A 22,593-nucleotide genomic window follows, 5' to 3' on the forward strand; every position below is an offset into this window, starting at 1 on the left:
TCAAAACACATGCGAGGTTCGGAGCTGACAGATTATATGCTCCATGCAATGGTATATTTTTGCATACTAGGGAATGCCATACTGTGGAATCACAATCCTCCCCGGTAAGATAAACTTCGGTATCTTCCCTTAAACATCGATAAGTGAAAGGCAAGGACCACAGTTCATGTAGAAAAGCACTTCCGAGGGGTTCAAAGCGGCCTACAGTGTAATGTTTCATACAGGAGCTAAATTGAAACAGAGAGAAAGGTAAAGATATAACCCTATGGATTAACCAGACAGCAGAGTCAGATTCTGCAACAGAAAAAGGTATGGGTCTATTTTTTCAATGTGTAGAGGAGTGTAGGTAGCATCTTTCATAGACATGAATTTCTGTTTGTCTGTTAAAATAAACGGAGAAAACAAAACAGTTGCATTCAAATAATCCCACTGTACTTTTCCCATTTTCAGAGTTTGCAAAGTCCATGCAAATTGCATTACAGAACGCAGTTGATTCTGACCATGATATAACAGAGACACATCTTCTTGTACAATGTCAATAACGGAGGAAACAATATTATCTAATGTATAAATACATGAAGACAGTGTATTTATACTGTTGTCGACAACAGCCAAAACTTTTTCTAAGTTTGCCTGGTCTATTTCCTGCAAACGATATGCTGCTCCAATTTGAGATGGTTTCCAAATTTCATTGTATGCAGCATATATCCATCGTTTTGTTCTAGGAGCTCTAGGTCCTAAGACAAAATCGGCCAAATTAATATTGTTAGACAACAACGACAAGTGTTATTTACAGGGTGAGAGTGTAGAGTGCTGCAACCACTGTTGACATAATTTACCCACAGAGTAGGTTGTGACAGAATGCGAATCAGAAAATCTAGGGTCGGGTCTGTCTTGCGTAAAAACCTAAACTAGAGTTATGGACACAAAGTTGGCAGGCATTCAAACTAGTTTGCCACACTAGCCAACTGTGGGGGTCCATGGTAGATTCATTAAATGATTTATTTTGAAATAAACTTTGTAAAGCTTCAATGGTGTAATTTGTACGTGTCCGCCAATTATTATATTCAGATAATGTTGGAATGGCAGGGGCATTAATTTTCTTAGCAGTATCCAAACCAAAGCATGTGGTTTGGTATACTGTATTATTTAAAAAACACATTTGTGTTGGGATGAGGCAGGCACGATGCAGGGCTTCAGAGCCTCGCACTTGCCATTCCTTAGAACCCCAAATTGATTTTAGATCAATCGTGTCCTTCCAATGGTCATAACCCTTTATGGAGATATCCTGTCGGGAAGAGTTGGAATATATTAATTTACTATGGGTTGACATGACTCTCTGAGTGGCGGGGCTCCTTAATTTGAAATAATATGATTCAGGATTTGATTTATCAAAATCTGTAAAGTATGTAAACGTTTTCTTAAGTGTTTTCGAGCTGCCTTTCAATGGTGTAGGGCAATGTTCCCACTCAATGTAATTTACGACAAGATGTAATGTATTGGTCTTGTGTATGAAATGATGCCCATAAAGTTGATAAAAGAATAGGTCGGTATAATTTGCAGAATTCATATACAAATCTTCAGCATCAAAGGCAGCATAATATTTTAAATCTGAAAACAAGGCTTATATTGCATGCACATCCCAATCATCAGAACGTATGTCCTGTGTCACCACATCACCCATAGAGACACGAAAGATCTACGGTACATTAATGAGCTCTGTCGGACCATGAACTTGGAAATCCACTTTATCCCAAACGATACCATCTGAAACTGGGAACGCTGAAATGTTAACAAGAGTCTGGTCATGCTTCATGATGTGGGTTGATGAATGGGGGGACAAAATACCATCAACAGAGTTCACAGCAGAGCGTTCAGGCAAGCAGTGACCGTTGATGAGTAGGAAAAAAACAGTTACGAATCCAATTGACATAAAAAGAAAAAGAAAAATTAGCATCAACCAGATGTATGTCCAGGAAGGAACCAAATAAGTCTGTTTAAACCAGGATAAAAAAATTGACAATTCTGTTGGATCCCTTGAGGAGGTGGAGGATGAGTAATAAGAAAAACTGCCATGGTGCAAAGGACTTTCCGGCAAATCACGCAAAGACTCACTTGGGATATGTGTATTCAGCCTCCGTGTTGCGGAGGAAGCTGGGGGAACAGAAGAATGGTCAACAACAGGGTTCATCTTGATGACAGTGTCGTGTGGTATATTGGAAGATATTCCACTCTCATGAGTCCTCGAAATTGTGGGACATGAAACAACAAGCGTCACACTATTCAGAATCGGCCAGATGTTGTAGCTTGACATTGTCCACTGAGATGTATCTGTTGTCCTTGCGACCTGGAAGAGGAGGTAAAATGACTGTTTGAGTACCCTTTAGGCCAAGCACTGCAACCGGTGCATGGTTAGAGGGACCAAATTCTTTTTTGTTCTCCACCTTTTCTCGAACCAGATCTCCAACTTTAGGAAGCCAGCAGATCACCAGATTCATGAGTGCTGCATCAGTGCCTGCGGAAAAATGTTCAGTAGCAAGGCTGGCACGGGTCTCTTGTAGGTTTTGTAACATAGTAGAAAGATTATCTATGTCAAAAGTTGCGGCAGCCACCGCAACGTCTAGACCATCAAGGTCTAGCACAAACATTTTGATGCCAAAGAGCATTTCATATGGGGTCCGCCCACCCAGAGGTCTTCTTGGGAGATTATTAAGTGCACGTTGGACTCCATACTAATGGGCTAACAAGTTCCTGCCAGTACCTAAGGGGCCGATTCACAGAACTAACTTAAGACAAAATCCTAAACTTACTACTTTTGGTATTCACAGAAGGCATTTAGTAGTAGTAAAGTTAGGATTTTGTCTTAAGTTCGACTTAAGACAAACTTAAGACAGACTTAAGACAGACTTAAGAGAGACTTAAGACAAACTTAAGACAAACTTAAGACAAACTTAAGACAGACTTAAGACAGACTTAAGACAAAATTAAGACAAAATCCTAACTTAAGTCTGTCTTAAGTCTGTCTTAAGTTTGTCTTAAGTTTGTCTTAAGTCTGTCTTAAGTCTGTCTTAAGTCAAACTTAAGACAAAATCCTAACTTTACTACTACTAAATGCCTTCTGTGAATACCAAAAGTCGTAAGTTTAGGATTTTGTCTTAAGTTAGTTCTGTGAATCGGGCCCTAAGACTCTAGCTGTCAAGGATTGCTTTACTTCACGGTTCATTCACTTCACAATTGAGTTGCCCTCAGGCCTGTATGGAGATGAAAATTGAACCAGCACCCCCAAAGACTTCATCGCATCCTTGTACGTCTTAGAGGCGAACGCTGGACCCTGGTCAGAATGAAAGGTGCCACAGGCAAAAATCCCTACAAGGCACGCAAATCCCTGATGACATTTCGAGCGTCAGCACTGCTTTGTGGCCATACCCAAAGGAATCTAGTGCACGAATCCACTGCAACTAAAATATATTTATCTCTGATATCGGAAGAAAAGGGACCGCAGTGATCAAGATACACACAAGCAAAAGGGCGAATAGCAATGCTAAGCGGTGTTTGTGGTGGACGTGTTACCACAGAAGGTTTGATTTGTTGACAGATGTCACAAGAAAGTACATAATTGCGGGTCTGTTTATATAAACCACGCCACCAATAACGTTGCTGCAAGATAGAAACAGTCACAGACACTCCGGCATGGGCCGAGGCCATGCCTTCGTGTGCGGTTTTGATTAAAGTGTGCCTGCATTCCGCGTTGGGAATCAACGTCCAGTATTCTAGCAAAAGGAACTTGTTCAGTAGTTAACTGATAAGAATATTTTGCAGGGAAACCTTGCGGGTAATTGAGGCCCTCCTTAGTAGCAGCTATTGCCGCTAAAATGTTATTATCAGTCTTAGTCATTGATATAGTAACGGCTGCTACGGAACACGTGGCTACTGCAGATTTGGCTGCTTCATCAGCCAAACAATTCCCAAGAGTGTGCGCTTCCACAGCAAGAGAATTTATAACATTTGTGAGCGACAGACGCTGTTTTAGATCTGCCACTTGAGCCCAAAGCATTTTATGCTTAATTGTGCTGCCTTTGGAATCTCGATAATCATTCCGAGACCAAATGAATAAGTTGTCATTGAAAGACTGAACACAGTAATAAGAGTTGCAGACAATGAGAGTCGAAACATTTGGATCAGCAAACTCGAGAGCAAGAACCAGAGTACGCGGCTCAGCTAATTGTGCAGTACAGTCTCCCAGTGCCTGAGTATGCACTATGGAAGACTTGAATTCTCCATTCACCATTGTACCGGCCACAATAGCACAAACCGCTGAGTATGCATGTTTAGAATCCGTGGCCGGCTGCGCCGAACCATTGGTGTTACTGATACATGCGTACTCCTCCAAAGGAAGCAAAGACAGGTGAGGTGGATGACCGTGTTCAAACTGCAAGAACTTCTGTTTCTGAAGAGAGGGGTCAAAGATAAAGGTGACATCCGGGGACGTCAAGGAAGTAGCCCATTGTATCCAACGGGGATGCAAAGCTTTTCATTTTGGCACACTTGCCTTTGTCACTGCTTCTAAAGCAGGGTAAGGTGTAACCACCAGAATGTGTTTTCCTTGTGCCAGTGTGCTTTCCTTTAGGACCACCATCTGCACAGCTGTCAAAACTTTTTCACCAGTCGAAATCCTCATCTCAGCCAAAGTATATAAATGTGATTTGTATGCAATAGGTACTGAGTCTCCTTCATTGTACGTCAAGTAAGTGAAACCCACTGTGGCTGGCACGATTCGTATCACCAGATTTGTGTGGTTATCATGCATCAACAAGTACTTAGATTCAAGCAAATCAGATTGCAAAGAAAGTAAAATAGCAGAATGTTCCGGTAACCAGCTGGCTTTTGAAAATGTGGGTTGTATCAAGGCATAAAGCAGCTTGATACGCTGGGAATATAAGAACGCCCGAAGTTCAAAAATCCGAGCAAAGACTGAAGTCTTTTCAGGGTAGTCGGAGACTACAAACATGCGCATTTCTCCAGAAAGTGGGGAGGCAAGCCCCAACCTTCATTGTTGAGCTCATAGCTCAAAAAGAGCACCGCATAACACGTGATGTGGGATTTAGCAAAAATTCTAGAATTATGCGGTCAACACGGCACAGATGCATCATAATTCATCGTCTGTGAGATAGATATCATCCACATACAAGTATGCATCTGGGTCTATGCGCCCAACAAAGAAACAACATGTGCGGCGAAAACTCCTGGGCTATTTTTATACCCCATAGGCAAATGCCGGTATTTTTTCTGTTTTCCACCGGCCGTGAATGCGGTCCATTGACTGCATTCAGGGGACAGGTTGTGGCTATAAAAACCATTGGAAATATCAAGAGTCGTTTTATATTTTTTACAAACTATGCTGTCTACTAAAGCAGAGCTATGGGTATTCTGTACCGCAAAGGTCCGACAATGAGAGTGCAAATGCCGGTCATCAAAAACTATGCGGTAAGACCCATCGGGTTTGGACACGGTAAAGAGCGGATTATTCATTGGCGATACCCATGTTTCAATCACTCCGTGATATTCCAACTGAGTGAGAATATCAGCAAAGGGACCTTTTGCTTCCTGCCGTATGGTATATTGGGGTTGTGGTTGAGGCATAGACCGCAATGGAATATCATGTGGCGGTGAATCTTTATCCCAGCCAACTTGATTATGGGACAGGGCCGGTGCCAGGGTCAAAGCCCACTCAGCTGCAAAAGCCTCTGCATGCTCTCTGGGGAGGTAACGCGAAAAACTCGGAAGTATCATGTCCTCCCCGTGAGCTGCGGCCAGAACAAAAGGTGGGGGCCAATCTGCCTCCGCTAATAAAATGTCATAGGAAGCGGTCAGATTCTCCCAAAAAATGTCACCCTCCATATGTAAAACCATGTCGTACAGTCGATCCGGGGGGGCAACCCAGGTGTCAGCTGTCTCCACAGTAATGAAAGTTTCAGTTGCCTCCAGACAAGGACGCAGTGCCTCCCACACTATTGTAACTTCCGCTGCACTGTCTAGCAGGGTTACCGCCCATGTCCAGTCCAGCAGTCGGGCTCTCACCGTCTGAGGCATATCTCGCTGTCAAAGCGGCACCTTTTTTCTCTTGAAAAGGGGCACGGAAGCGTGGTTGTTCCTCCTGCTTCCCCTTGTCTTCAAACTGACGAGGTAGATCACGTCCGCTTGGAACTGGTTGACTCGTGCCATGATCCTGGAATTCCCCACCACCGACTTGTGAGCCAGATGAGTCCTGTGAAGAACGAGAGGAACGCTGATCAGGGACCTGAAATCGATCAGGAATCTTAATTTTTGCACGGTTGCGCAAGTCATAAGTACGCTCAGAAGTCTCATGTGTCGGTGAACCAGCACGCAGCCCCTGCTTCTATTGTTGTTGCTGCCCCCTTTTTTTATCCCTCCAATTCATTTTTAGAAAAGACCTGGCATCCAACTGTGTCAGATGGAACTTTTGGTTGTGTTTGAGACTGAGTTTGCGTTTCAGTAAAAGGCTTAACCCCCAAACTATTGCGGCCAATGGTTTTGTAGGCCTTTGCAATAATTTTCGGTAATTCGTGTGGTTTGTCCACATCAGAGACTGCTGCCAAGCCGTTAGCGACTTGAAAGCTTACTGCATCGCCCTTGACATTGGCATGGATCATATCAGCCACCATGTCGAACACTCCCACCAGACGAATCCCAGTTCCACAGCCGCTTCAGCACCATACTCATCTTGAACACGCTTAATCATGGAGGGGAGAACTGTCATAGAGGGAGTGCTGAAACACTTCGAATATACAGCTGCAAACGCCTTGCCCCAAGTGTTACAATCAGCTAACTCTGGTATTAAGTCTTTAGGCAAACTAATAGTCAAAATTCTGTGTTTTTCTACAGGAGAGGTATTAGGAAAATGAGCTTCAAGCTGCCCAATAAGGCAATTCATCCTTATTTGTTGGATGCTTGCCCATTACCGAACTAACCATAACGGGACTGATAGTCACCCCACCAGTCTCCTCAGGTTGCGCAACAACTCCAGGTGGAGCCACCTGGAAAGTACATGACACAAACTGAATTGCAGCTCTATGTACTTGAATCAGAGAAGTATGCAACATGCGTAGCTCAGGCAGCGTTGCTGTTGTTAACCCACGCGGGTGAGGTGCATACCCAGCTAACACTGGCCACGTGGCCCCTTCTATTGATAAAGGACCTAAGCGGACCGGCATGAAAGTGTGAGGAAGGGCGCCATTAAACCAAATTCGGTGTTGCCAAGCTGTTAACGGAACCTCAAGGGTCTGATAGGGTTGATACGCAACCGGAACAGCCGCGGCGGTGTATTCAAGAAACAGATTGTCTCCCCCGTCCACCGCCGGAAAGGTGACCCAAGAGTAAAAGACCTCAAATGAGTACACAGGATCTGCTTCCACTACAAAAATCAGATCCACACTAGCATCAGGGACACCATATGCTTGTAGACAATTCCTGAGCGGAGCATGATTGTGAACAGCAATATTATGCCCAATCACAATAAAAAATGTAGAACAACTTAAAAAATCGGCAGCACAACAAGGGCAAATAAGAGGGAGAAATACCTTTTTTAAAATTCAAGCTTGAAAGAACCTATAAAAACTTCAATATAGGAGGTTGCAGCGTCACAGCCGCCTCCGGAGGCAGAAGTGAGGGTATTGTGGACAAGCACAAGCACTACTCAAGCGTCTCGCAGATAAGAACCAGACCAAACATTGGCAGCGCCATGTTGCGGGGATTTTTCACATATACAGAACTATGCACAGGAAAACAGGACCTCAGTGAATAGGGGTGTAACAACCTACCACATTAGTACCCTAAATACCAAACCGACTAGCTATAGTATCTCATTCGTTCTCCATCTACAGCAAAGCTACCAATGATTAGACAACCCAGAACACGTCACTCTATCTTGGGAATCGCGGGAGCCAGACTTGTCCACAATGCGAGTAATCAGAGACGCGGTATAGTTTAAAATGTTAATTTCAACTAACGCGCTCTATGGTGCAGTACACGAGCCACTACTAGCAGCAAAATGCATAAACACAATATAGTCAGCATTGTTACAATACCATAGAATACAAACAGGGATATCATGTTATAAAAAACAGTGGAAAAGGACTAGATGACCTAACCACCCTCCCCGTGACAAGAGATTGTTTATTATAAAAAAGAAGACCTCTGGGCTTTGTAAGCAGACCCCCATACCTCAAGGCCTAGATGCAATGTTCACATTGCAGGACAAGCACAGCTCTTCTCTTCGGAAAGGTGTCTCTCCAAGTGTGTCAAGACATGTTGCGCTTGCAATATTAAAGTACACGTTTTCCAGTAGTGCAGCTGTGTGTAGCATGTTATATCTAGGTGCGAGGGACTGACCAGAACAGAATAACAAGGGCATTGTTGTTTAACCGTGAACATCGTGTGCAGGCTAAACCTCAGAGCACAGCAGAGAACATGCAAGGTAGCCAGTTCTCATGTGAAAGGGGCACAAACAGAGTCTTGCGAAATATATGCATGCAGTGTTGTGCGCAAAAGCAGCCTCATGGCAGCGGAGCTCATGCTAACTTAGCAAATATCGACAATGGACCTATAAGCCATACTACAGTTCTTAGATATAAAGTGTGGAGGATCACATAGACAAGTATGAGTTTGCACACCATGATGGTAGTATAACAATCTTCCCCCTGACATGTCCAGGCATCGGAACCTGGACTTCAGTACTCCAAATGTACGTTCAACCACATTCCTTGATCTGTACCTGGTTGTACTGTTTTTTTGGCTCTGTCTGGGGATGAACAATTGGGGTTAGGCAATGTGGGCCATTTTTATGTAGGACACACTGATGTAGAAATAAGTAGTTTTCTACTACAGACCTGGACACAATACTATAGGTTTTTACATGTATGTCTATGATTCTAACTTGTTGAGGATTCTGTACTTCCATGCCTTCATTCGCTCATCATTGATTTGGCAAGAGAATGTTGAGCTTGGGATTCTGAGTACACTGTGATACCTTGCCCTGGTTGATTTTCATTCTATGTTAGTTACTGTTGTATGATATGTTTGAAAGCATTGTGTTTGACTTTGCAAGTTTAAAATTGATGGGTTTATATACAAGAAATGTGGTAAACTTACACCACAAAACTGGTGATCTATCACATTGGTTACATATGTCAATGTGGCTTGATACCTATGTGTATGTGTGTACCTAGACTGTCAGTATGGCTGAGAGATATGTGTGTTTTGTACTGTTGGTATCACATTGGTACCTGAATTTGACCTTCACACATGAATGTGGCCTACACTTGTATTGCATGACACAAATGGAATTTGCAACTACTTCTTCGAGTATGCTCCTAAAACTTTGGTCAACATACATGTATACTGCCACATGTGGCACACTTACTTATCAACAAAGGATTTGTTTACTTGCATGCAGGATTTTTTTTCAGGAAATGGCACCTTCCAGCACAAATACAATAGTTAGAGGCATATTCCTCTGTCTATGTGTGCCACAGAATGCAGCACACAAAGGAAGAGAAGGTAACATGGATGAATTAAGGAATTTATCCTCATTACGCATCATCTGGGGATGCATATTTATATGAGGCAAGCTTAGGTTTACCTGGTTTGGTGTACATGCCATGAATCATAAACCATGGAAGTTGTGTGGAAAAGCCCACACAACGCCCATGGAACACCTCCCTTGCACACTGTAAAGCAACACAGCATTTTGTGCTGTGTTGCATTACTCCACATTTTTCATGCCTTTCAAAGCGATGCAAAGTGGCTTTTTGTGTCTTCAAAAATATGCCTTAGAGGTTTGCATCACACATGTACCACAATGCATGTTGGAAGCATGAGGCACATAGACAAACACATAGATGGCTATTTTGTCATACATATCTACATTTTAGTTGGGTGTTGTATACTTCAGATTTCCTTACCAACAAGTTGGCCATCGCAATATTGTTCATTGATGATACTGTGCTGGAAGATATAGGCATTGTGCACACTTCCTGGGTATTTGGTCAGCACATTGAGGAACATCCCCAGATGGTCTACTGTTGCCTGGACGTGTGCTTCCCGTTTCTGTACAGGTGAATGTTTCAGCAGGAGGAACCAACTGCACATGTGTACAACCAATAGCACCTAAGACATAGGGAAATCCATAGAAGCCTTGCTTGGTGTTCATTTGTTGTTATGGGGTCTTGGGGAAGAGGAGACACTGGGGTATGAGCCTGATTATGGCATCCAGGACAGAGGGCAGGAAGGCAGAAAACAATGCGTGTGAGATTCCTGCCAGTCTGGCTGTTGTGATCTGGACTAAACCAGACCGGATGCCAGCATGTGGAGCTCGGCCATCAGTTTGACCTGTAGGAGAATGTTATTGGGCCAGGCAGTTGGGGGCTGGAGACTTGGCACAATCTTGTAGCGCAATTGAATGATAGACTCCCTCTTGAGTCTGCAAAATTTGATGACCTCATCCTCCCTGAGCTCAATGAGGGATATGTGCTGCGGGAACATACTCTCCCTCCTCCTTCGCTGCCTACATGGTAGAATTAGTGGTGGTCTCCTCACGACTTCTAGCTGCAAAATGATGGCCTCCATGACGTAGTTGAGCTTGCCAAATTGTTTTGTATGGTTGCTCTTTTTTAGTCACTAAGAGTGATCCTGAGTCCGGCATCACCTCTGTGGCTCATGATTAACAACTTGGTAGCAAAGGCACACTATACAGACGAACTTCCCATAATAATAAATAATTTTACAGCAGTACATGTCTCTGATGACATATTATTTTATCCATTCAATGTTAGCTTCGGATTATTGATTTAAAAATATATTTCCTATATAGTTTGTTGTAATCATGACCCATGGTTAACATCTCTCTGTATCTCCTTGTTTGATTTACAAATCCATTTGAAAACCAGGATCTTCCATTTGTTGTACACACTGCATATTTTTCTCTTGTATATCATATTTTTACCCTACATTGCACTTAATGATAGGCCAAATTATATTGATACCTGATATTGAATTGAACTAAATATGTTTTTTTTTCACTTAGTCCTCTGTAATTTGTGTGGATCTTTTTATTCTAAATGAAGTGGGGATTTTTAGTAGTACAGATCCACATACTATTTTCAAAGTGAAGGGCTTACTGGCCCTCGCTTATTACATGAATATGCTCTTTTTGATACTTACATGTTAAGATATTGTAGAAACCTTTAAGAGATGATCATACACCCCTGACTTCTGACATTACTTATAAGACTGTTTATATCCCAAACTCCTTTGTATCAACGATTAGCCAATATCTTTTACAAACTTTCTACCCCCTGTAACCAAGACCATGTCACTCCAGATGGGAGCTGCCCTATGGAGTCAATGCAGACCACACAAACAACAAGCATTGGAAATGCAATAGGTCTCGCATTTGCTTAAATTAGAACTACTGGTGTTGTAAATGACAGTGTATTTTACCCATGTGGTATGGAGTGTATGTATGTGGTGTGTAGTGGAATTATGTGAGTTGCATTGGAATTGTTAGTTGTGGAATTATGAGGTGTGGAATTGTATGGTGTGGAATTGATTTGTGTAGTGGAAGTATGTGGAAAAGTGAGCAGTGTAATTATGTGAATAGTAAATATGTTTTATTGAGTGTATTGGAATCATATGGAGTGGGATTGTGTGTTATGGAGTGTAATTATGTGGAATGGTATTTTGTGTTGTGGTGTGGTATGTAGTGGAGTTAAATTGTGTGGTGTGCTCCAGAGCTAAGGCAGGAAACAATTAAAAACAAGCGGGAGGTGGAAGTGCACCTTGGCCGCGTCTGCTTAAATGCCATGTGTGCCAATGCACGAGGGGGAATTGTAGCAATAGGTGTCCTCAGAAGCATCAAATGAGTCAGGGTTGGGGGGGGGAGTGCGTAGCTGTGCCTTAAACACCAGCTACGACGAAAACGTGATTAACAAAAGTGTACTTTGAAACTGTAAATAAAATGTACAGAGTAATTTTACTTGTAAAAGGGGCTGTCCTCATGGGAAGTAATAACAGAAGAGAGGGAGGTATTAAACAGGAAGAAGGAGGGACTACTAACAAAATAAACCAATAAAATAAAAAGAATTCTGGAAGATAATGCAAAGAGCCAATGAAATGTATGGGCAGAACATAGACAGAACTTACTGTCCTTACCCTGATTACAGCATGTCTCGAAGAGACAGCGCAAGCGTTGCCTAGGCGAGACCAAAAAACATGCATATTCACGCTTCTCTGCTTTTATTGACTCTTTCGCTGATCTGACATGACATAACTGCTGATGCATTTCCTAAGGACCAGACCGCAGGTTCCAAAAAGTTAGTAAGGATATCCATCCCTTCTATTCCACTGCACTACCAATACAGTAAGTCAGCATCGGGGGTCAATGGACTTACTACCTCCAGCACTGAGTCAGTGCATTCATGCAAAATTGATTGCTAATTGCTTTTCCCCTGGTACTTAATTCTAAGAGAGATTCATAACATGTATTCAATGTACCATTGATAACTACATGTAAACGATTAACCCAGACTGTAATTGCTTATGTTGCCTTAAAGCTGGCCATCCCCAGTTCTATCTCCAGCCCTCCCTCACTCCATCTTAAGTCATTTTTCTCCTTATGTCACACTAACAACAGCACAATCCCTCCACACAAATGACCACATGTACACAAAATATTAGTGACGATTATAGTGTGTGCAGTGTCATGAGTTGCTACGTCTCTAAACACACTTGTGGGTACACTATCATAATATGTAAGCTATACTGTCTTACAGTGTGTTTCAACAATCAAAATTAATAATATGTTCCAGCCTTAATAAAGCCCATTGCATTCCCCACACAAGGGGCAAAACTGTTGTTTGATGAAGCTTTTGTGCACTCTAAAAATGATATCAATGTGAAAAAGAACCTTCTCCTTACAAAAGAAGCATGCCTTGAATAAAAAAAGTGTACACAGCAGCAAGAAGTTTAACAAATCCATTATCGACAAACAAGATAATGAAAAAAGGCAACATTTGCTATACAAGATACTAAGAAATATTCAACATCTGATGTTATGTACCATTATCCTTTTAATTTACAGTTGCCTGTTGGTTGGTTGGTTGGTTCAACAGGTGGAAATGAGCGGAATGGTAAGACTCCTGGAGGTCAGGTGAAAGCGAAAAATTACTGGTCAGTGAAAGGGAAAGCGAGCAAAAGCCTCTTAGAATAGGATAGTTTGTAGTAAGTTTAGGAGAAAGGTGAAGATATCTGCATTCAGACAATGACCCAAGCAAATTCATCAACACAACATCTGGAAAGAGGCTTCTTGGTGGTAACAAGCTGCCCAACTAGCCATAGCAGGCAGAGCCCAAGTCTTCACTCCTGAGAAATGCAGGTTTAGCATAAGAACAAAGCTACTGAATACAAATATGGAAAATTGAATATCTAAGACAAAGATAAGTATGCAATTTAGAGTCAAGAATGTATTTATCACAGTACTGTAAAGGGTAAAAAGATGCCAACTATAAATAAAATAGCAGTTAGAATGTTGTGTCAAAAAGATGAGTAAGCGGAATACACAAAATTAGAACACAACTTTTCGAAAATGTCAGAATTGTAAGGTTTTTGGAAAATGTTTACTAGAGAAAATTCATTAGTGATGTTTGCAGCGTTAATATACTTAACAAATGAGTAGTGACAGCAATGCTATGCTAGTATTCCTCTTCCATCAAAATTGTACGCTGGACCTATAGCATATCACCATTTTAGTTCCCTGTATTTCTGAGTGTCATGGAGCAAATCCATACTGATCACTGAAATTAAAATCTTGCCCATATTCCTTACTGCATCCCCAATAGTCACACATATCAAAAAATATGTTTTGGAGCTTCATTCTCTGTGCGATCAGAGCTGCATTGAATACGTATGATGGGTTTTCGAACACTTTCATCTGTTTTGAAAAATGTCAAGCGGAAGCTAGCCGGGTTTGAGGGAACATCTCAGTAGGGTCACTCCAGCTGGGCCCCATCTTGAATCAGGCACTCATCACCTTAACATCTTGTATTGTCCAAGGAATCTCTGCACCACAGCTAGAGACTTGATAATTCCCATTGACTGAAGATTCTTAAAGACAGATGTCTACACCTACTTGTGTGACCTCCGGAGGACTTTGACTCCCATGATGAATTTTTCTGTCATTTGAAAGGTCAGGACTAGAAACATGATGGTTCAGAAACTTGGAAACATGGAATCAATTACCTCTCTTTGAATTACACAAAAATTAGCCACTCAGATCTCAAGGGAAAATTAATTTGGAAAGGGCCAAGTGTAGTAGAATATGGAAAAGTTACAAAAAACGTACAGACGCTCCTTCTCTGGGGCGGTGCCAAGGATCTGGAACTCCTTACCACCCAAGGTGCATTCAAACCCATCGTCCCACTTTTTCAAAAAAGAGGTGAAAAAGATCCTAATGAATAGATTCCTTGCATAGACTTTCGGAGAGACCCTCCCCAGGGTGCAAGGGACGTCACAATGGCAGCAATTTCTAGATTGGTCAGAAGCAAGTCGTTGACAGGAGAACCCCCTAAAACACAGTTCCCCTGGGTACCTGGATCTGAATAGTTTCAGAGCAGCACCCACCGTGAAGATGCCAGAACAATGCCAATTAATGGAATATTAATGGAATGATGTTCGTTTATTGTGATATCTGTTGCAACAGCCTATTGTGGCTCTTTACTCTTGAGGTACCTTTCTATACCTATCTTTTGGTTCAATCAACACTATGTACAGCGCTCTGATACCCTTGGGTCATGTGTGCACTTTATAAAAACCTCTAAATGAATTAAATAAATAAATAAAGTATTTAACAGCGGTACAAAGTATTTCAAGCTGTGTGGTTTCTGTTGTTTTATAGTCAGTATGTGATAGAGATAATGATTTTGTGAAAGACTTGCTAGAGGAAAAGAGCTTGCAAGGAATTTACTTGAAGAAATACTGTAAATGTAGAACTCGAGGTAATCTCTTGCAAAACAAAACTAGCATGGAGGCCTTATCAGAACAAGTCTGGACTTTTAAAAGTCCTAAAAATACAACACCAGTGATATTAATCGAGTTCCCATTCTTGCTTTGTGCCTTTGTGAGAAAAAAATGAACCAATGTCTTTCCCCCTCCATCTACCCCCAAACCTCTATTGTTTCTGTTAATGGAAATCAAAACAAACACTGCGCTGGAAAGATGTTTACTGAAACAAAATGGAGGTCCGAGCAAACAGACATGAGCCCAAATAAAAGTGATCAGTCAGCAAGCTATATACACACTGTATACTTTAATCCCGTACCAGCGAAGGGCTTTGTGCTTGCTGGCATGCTGTGTGCTTTGCTACCTTAAAAATGCGTACGGCGGGGAGGTATTTTGATAAGAGGCCCCTCTGAATAGCGTGACATGCCTTCTCTGAATAGGCCTTTCGGCCAATCCGTCAGTAAAAGTTTTTCTTCGCCAATGGCAGCGAATCAAACATTTCACTGTGATTTTTAGACTTAACTTGCGTGCAGTTGTCAAGGCTACAGTAAATAAATGTGCACTGTCAGGGAGGAGGGAAACTCTGAGTTGCCCCGCAAAGGTTTATTTTCGAGCGGGGTCATTGTGAAGCAGGAATGAGTGAATCTTTTACCGGCAATATTCAACGCTTTAGTTTATTATTGAAAAGAACCTCAAAATACTTTTACATGACTGGCATTTTTGTCGGATGGGGTTTGAGTTCCTCCAGTGTGATTGTGTAGCCCATCCTCCTCGATTAAAAGAGTGAGTGAGGCCAGACAGCACCTGGGTCGTCCTGAGCGGAAGACGATGATGTTTTTGGCAGCTTTTTCAGTTGAGCACTGACAAGTCTTGTTCTCCACAGGAAAACAATCATAACATATCAGTCCTCGTGCTCACTGTAGTGAGGAACTTTGTTGTCATATCTTTCAAACTGTTTTAACGTTTCTGCCCTGGCCGACTGAACCATCACAAAATGAGACGTCTTCTACGCATTTTTGCTTTTGTTGGAAACAACAGCGTGGGCAGAGCAGAAAAAATGCCAAGCTACTGCACCCTGAGCAGCTAACACCCAAAAACTACTCAGAGTTTTAAAAAGCAATGGCTCGAGTTCTCGGATTACTTACCAGTAACTTTCATTACTCCGATTCAGTGGCGGCTCCTCCGCTAAGGCGGAGGAGCGCCGCCCCACTACCTTCAAGCAGTAAAACAAAGGAAAAAATAAAATTATAATAACTAATGTTATTATCATTTTATTTTGTCCTCCTGCTGCTGCAGCTTTGCGTGATGGGGAGGGGCTGCAGAGCAGGGGAGGAGTGGTAGCAGCCGGCTAAGTGCGCAATGACAGTTTGGCCGCCCCTCTCGGGCCCGCCAGTCATGCTGGAAGAGGTGTGGCGCCTCGGCCAGGGCGACTGACTCCAGAATCTGGGGGTCACTGTTCGTTCCCGGCGCCAGATTAGCCCAGCACCATGTGACTCTGGGCAATAGCTTGCTTAATCTTCCCGACGGCCCCAGCGCCTAGAGACCCTTACGGGTGATTGTTTACGCTGTACAAATGTGTATTATTATTTTTATTATTATGCGCACTTTCCCTATTTTCCATGCAGGCTGCATTATAGCCTGCATGGAGAACATGCCCAGGCCCCCAGTCCCTAGCTGAGTGCCAAACCACAGTGCTCAGACAAATCCCAATGTTGATTTGTAGCATTGTGATTGGTATGGGGAGCCTGGCTGACTGCTTCCTGTTCCATTCCAGACGCGAGGAGCGATGACGGAGAGACACGGCGGTAAGGTACATTTTGTTTTCTTTAAAAAAAATATCCTCTTAAACCCCCCGCCCCCACGCCCCCTCGCTCCGCCACCCCGATCCATGCAGGCCACTACTGCTCCGATTCTTCCTTACTGGTCCCACTACTTGGAGTGAATGTGTCCATCCACTACTTATATTTTACTGCTTCATCCAAGGTATTTTATATTTCCACATTTGGGTAGAGGAACTACCCATAAATCACCTCACCTCCTCAGACACTACCTGTTCTATGCCAAGCCCCTGACTAAAGGCTGAGGAAGGATACTAGGCGGCCGATTCCGATGGCCGGTCGGACAGCTGTCCGTAGCCTTACCCTGCGACCGACACGTACCCGGAGCCGGTCCGTCCTGTATAGGAAGTACGATGCTCATAACTGCCAAAACACGACCGACACGTAGGCTGTGAATCAAGACCCATTCTCCGTCCGAGCCGTAACTCCCAAAGAGGAACCCTGTCGCCCGGAAGCAGTATCCATAGCAGTTTCCGGCATGACAAGTACGATGCTTACTTCCTATGCGCCGAACGGGTCGTCACGTACGGCACGTCACAGCATCTGTAAAACAAGGATATCAGCTACGATTCGCACCACAAATCAATACACAGCTACGAGCCGGAACAGCTTGCAGTGGGTACGAGATGGAGCAACAAGCAGCGTGTACCACATGAACACATCATGAATCCCATCGCGCAGGTCATACCAGTACTCTACATCTATGACCGGATCAGGGACCGACGCCGACGGCGCAGACGGTAAGTCAGACACCTACCACATAAACAAACGACACGTACCCGCAAAATGGCACACACACACAGGGGATACATATCCTGGCCACTAACAACAGCCCACCATACGGGTTGCATGGCCAGCACCACTAACACCCCCACCCATAGGGGGACTGTTGCCCATCACCCCTGCCACCCCCAGTCACAGGGCTTATGTTGCCCATCACCCCTGCCACCCTCACTCATAGGGGACCTGTCACCCATCACCCCTGCCACCCCCACTCACAGGGGACCTGTTGCCCATCACCCCTGCCACCCCCACTCACAGGGCTTATGTTGCCCATCACCCCTGCCACCCAAACCCATAGGGGGCCTGTTGCCCATCACCCCTGCCACCCCCACTCACAGGGGACCTGTTTCCCATCACCCCTGCCACCCCCACTCACAGGGCTTATATTTCCCATCACCCCTGCCACCCCCACTCACAGGGCTTATGTTTCCCATCACCCCTGCCACCCCTACTCACAGGGCTTATGTTGCCCATCACCCCTGCCACCCCCACTCACAGGGCTTATGTTGCCCATCACCACTGCCAATCCCACTCACAGGGCTTATGTTGCCCATCACCCTCGCCACCCCCACTCACAGGGCTTACGTTGCCCATCACCCCTGCCACCCCCACTCACAGGGTTTATGTTGCCCATCACCCCTGCCACCCCCACTCATAGGAGACCTGTTGTCCATCACCCCTTCCACTCCCACTCACAGGTCTTATGCTGCCCATCACCGCTGCCAATCCCACTCACAGGGCTTATGTTGCCCATCACCCTTGCCACCCCCACTCACAGGGCTTATGTTGCCCATCACCCCTGCCACCCCCACTCACAGGGTTTATGTTGCCCATCACCCCTGCCACCCCCACTCATAGGGGACCTGTTGTCCATCACCCCTTCCACCCCCACTCACAGGGCTTATGCTGCCCATCACCCCTGCCACCCCCACTCACAGGGCTTATGTTGCCCATCACCCCTGCCACCCCCACTCACAGGGCTTATGTTGCCCATCACCCCTGCCACCCACACCCATAGGGGGTCTGTTGCCCATCACCCCTGCCACCCCCACTCACAGGGCTTATGTTTCCCATCACCCCTGCCACCCCCACTCACAGGGCTTATGTTGCCCATCACCCCTGCCACCCCCACTCACAGGGCTTATGTTGCCCATCACCGCTGCCAATCCCACTCACAGGGCTTATGTTGCCCATCACCCTTGCCACCCCCACTCACAGGGCTTATGTTGCCCATCACCCCTGCCACCCCCACTCACAGGGTTTATGTTGCCCATCACCCCTGCCACCCCCACTCATAGGGGACCTGTTGCCCATCACCCCTTCCACCCCCACTCACAGGGCTTATGCTGCCCATCACCCCTGCCACCCCCACTCACAGGGCTTATGTTGCCCATCACCCCTGCCACCCCCACTCACAGGGCTTATGTTGCCCATCACCCCTGCCACCCACACCCATAGGGGGTCTGTTGCCCATCACCCCTGCCACCCCCACTCACAGGGATTATGTTTCCCATCACCCCTGCCACCCCCACTCACAGGGGACCTGTTACTCATCACCCCTGCCACCCCCACTCACAGGGCTTATGTTTCCCATCACCCCTGCCACCCCCACTCACAGGGCTTATGTTGCCCATCACCACTCCCACCCCCACTCACAGGGCTTATGTTTCCCATCACCCCTGCCACCCCCACTCACAGGGGACCTGTTGCCCATCACCCCTGCCACCCCCACTCACAGGGCTTATGTTTCCCATCACCCCTGCCACCCCCACTCACAGGGGACCTGTTGCCCATCACCCCTGCCACCCCCACTCACAGGGCTTATGTTTCCCATCACCCCTGCCACCCCTACTCATGGGGCTTATGTTGCCCATCACTCCTGCCACCCCCACTCACAGGGCTTATGTTTCCCATCACCACTGCCACCCGCACTCACAGGGGACCTGTTGCCCATCACCCCTGCCACGTCCACTAACAGGGCTTATGTTGCCCATCACCCCTGCCACCCCCACTCACAGGGCTTATGTTGCCCATCACCCCTGCCACCCACACCCATAGGGGGCCTGTTGCCCATCACCCTTGCCACCCCCACTCACAGGGGACCTGTTGCCCATCACCCCTGCCACCCCCACTCATAGGGCTTATGTTTCCCATCACCCCTGCCACCCCCACTCACAGGGCTTATGTTGCCCATCAACCCTGCCACCCCCACTCACAGTGCTTATGTTGCCCATCACCCCTGCCACTCCCACTCACAGGGCTTATGTTGCCCATTGCCCCTGCCACCCCCACTCACAGTGCTTATGTTGCCCATCACCCCTGCCGCCCCCACTCACAGGGCTTATGTTGCCCATCACCCCTTCCACCCCCACTCACAGGGCTTATGTTGCCCATCACCCCTGCCACCCACACCCATAGGGGGCCTGTTGCCCATCACCCCTGCCACTCCCACTCACAGGGGACATGTTGCCCATCACCCCTGCCACCCCCACTCACAGGGTGTATGTTTCCCATCACCCCTGCCACCCCCACTCACAGGGAACCTGTTGCCCATCACCCCTGCCACCCCCACTCACAGGGCTTATGTTTCCCATCACCCCTGACACCCCCACTCACAGGGGACCTGTTGCCCATCACCCCATCACCCCTGCCACCCCCACTCACAGGGCTTATGTTGCCCATCACCCCTGCCACTGCCACTCACAGGGTTTATGTTGCCCATCACCCCTGCCACCCCCACTCACCAGGCTTATGTTTCCCATCACCCCTGCCACCCCTACTCACAGGGCTTATGTTGCCCATCACCCCTGCCACCCCCACTCACAGGGCTTATGTTTCCCATCACCCCTGCCACACCACTCACAGGGGACCTGTTGCCCATCACCCCTGCCACCCCCACTCACAGGGCTTATGTTGTCCATCACCCCTGCCACCCCCACTCACAGGGCTTATGTTGCCCATCACCCCTGCCACTCCCACTCACAGGGCTTATGTTGCCCATCGCCCCTGCCACCCCCACTCACAGGGCTTATGCTGCCCATCACCCCTGCCACCCCCACTCACAGGGCTTATGTTGCCCATCACCCCTGCCACCCACACCCATAGGGGGTCTGTTGCCCATCACCCCTGCCACCCCCACTCACAGGGCTTATGTTTCCCATCACCCCTGCCACCCCCACTCAGAGGGCTTATGTTGCCCATCACCCCTGCCACCCCCACTCACAGGGCTTATGTTGCCCATCACCGCTGCCAATCCCACTCACAGGGCTTATGTTGCCCATTACCCTTGCCACCCCCACTCACAGGGCTTATGTTGCCCATCACCCCTGCCACCCCCACTCACAGGGTTTATGTTGCCCATCACCCCTGCCACCCCCACTCATAGGGGACCTGTTGCCCATCACCCCTTCCACCCCCACTCACAGGGCTTATGCTGCCCATCACCCCTGCCACCCCCACTCACAGGGCTTATGTTGCCCATCACCCCTGCCACCCCCACTCACAGGGCTTATGTTGCCCATCACCCCTGCCACCCACACCCATAGGGGGTCTGTTGCCCATCACCCCTGCCACCCCCACTCACAGGGATTATGTTTCCCATCACCCCTGCCACCCCCACTCACAGGGGACCTGTTACTCATCACCCCTGCCACCCCCACTCACAGGGCTTATGTTTCCCATCACCCCTGCCACCCCCACTCACAGGGCTTATGTTGCCCATCACCACTCCCACCCCCACTCACAGGGCTTATGTTTCCCATCACCCCTGCCACCCCCACTCACAGGGGACCTGTTGCCCATCACCCCTGCCACCCCCACTCACAGGGCTTATGTTTCCCATCACCCCTGCCACCCCCACTCACAGGGGACCTGTTGCCCATCACCCCTGCCACCCCCACTCACAGGGCTTATGTTTCCCATCACCCCTGCCACCCCTACTCATGGGGCTTATGTTGCCCATCACCCCTGCCACCCCCACTCACAGGGCTTATGTTTCCCATCACCACTGCCACCCGCACTCACAGGGGACCTGTTGCCCATCACCCCTGCCACGTCCACTAACAGGGCTTATGTTGCCCATCACCCCTGCCACCCCCACTCACAGGGCTTATGTTGCCCATCACCCCTGCCACCCACACCCATAGGGGGCCTGTTGCCCATCATCCTTGCCACCCCCACTCACAGGGGACCTGTTGCCCATCACCCCTGCCACCCCCACTCACAGGGCTTATGTTTCCCATCACCCCTGCCACCCCCACTCACAGGGGACCTGTTGCCCATCACCCCTGCCACCCCCACTCACAGGGCTTATGTTTCCCATCACCCCTGCCACCCCTACTCATGGGGCTTATGTTGCCCATCACCCCTGCCACCCCCACTCACAGGGCTTATGTTTCCCATCACCACTGCCACCCGCACTCACAGGGGACCTGTTGCCCATCACCCCTGCCACGTCCACTAACAGGGCTTATGTTGCCCATCACCCCTGCCACCCCCACTCACAGGGCTTATGTTGCCCATCACCCTTGCCACCCCCACTCACAGGGGACCTGTTACTCATCACCCCTGCCACCCCCACTCACAGGGCTTATGTTTCCCATCACCCCTGCCACCCCCACTCACAGGGCTTATGTTGCCCATCACCACTCCCACCCCCACTCACAGGGCTTATGTTTCCCATCACCCCTGCCACCCCCACTCACAGGGGACCTGTTGCCCATCACCACTGCCACCCCCACTCACAGGGGACCTGTTGCCCATCACCCCTGCCACCCCCACTCACAGGGCTTATGTTTCCCATCACCCCTGCCACCCCTACTCATGGGGCTTATGTTGCCCATCACCCCTGCCACCCCCACTCACAGGGCTTATGTTTCCCATCACCACTGCCACCCGCACT

At 47.0% G+C, this 22,593-nt stretch overlaps 1 pseudogene; it reads left to right on the forward strand.

Moving 5' to 3' along the window:
• Nucleotides 1–5,448: 5,448 nt before the first annotated feature.
• LOC146812272 (uncharacterized) overlaps nt 5,449–22,593 on the forward strand; it is a 41,555-nt pseudogene continuing 24,410 nt past the window's right edge.

Source organism: Triturus cristatus, chromosome 7, assembly GCF_964204655.1.
Source record: "Triturus cristatus chromosome 7, aTriCri1.1, whole genome shotgun sequence".
NCBI lineage: Eukaryota > Metazoa > Chordata > Amphibia > Caudata > Salamandridae > Triturus > Triturus cristatus.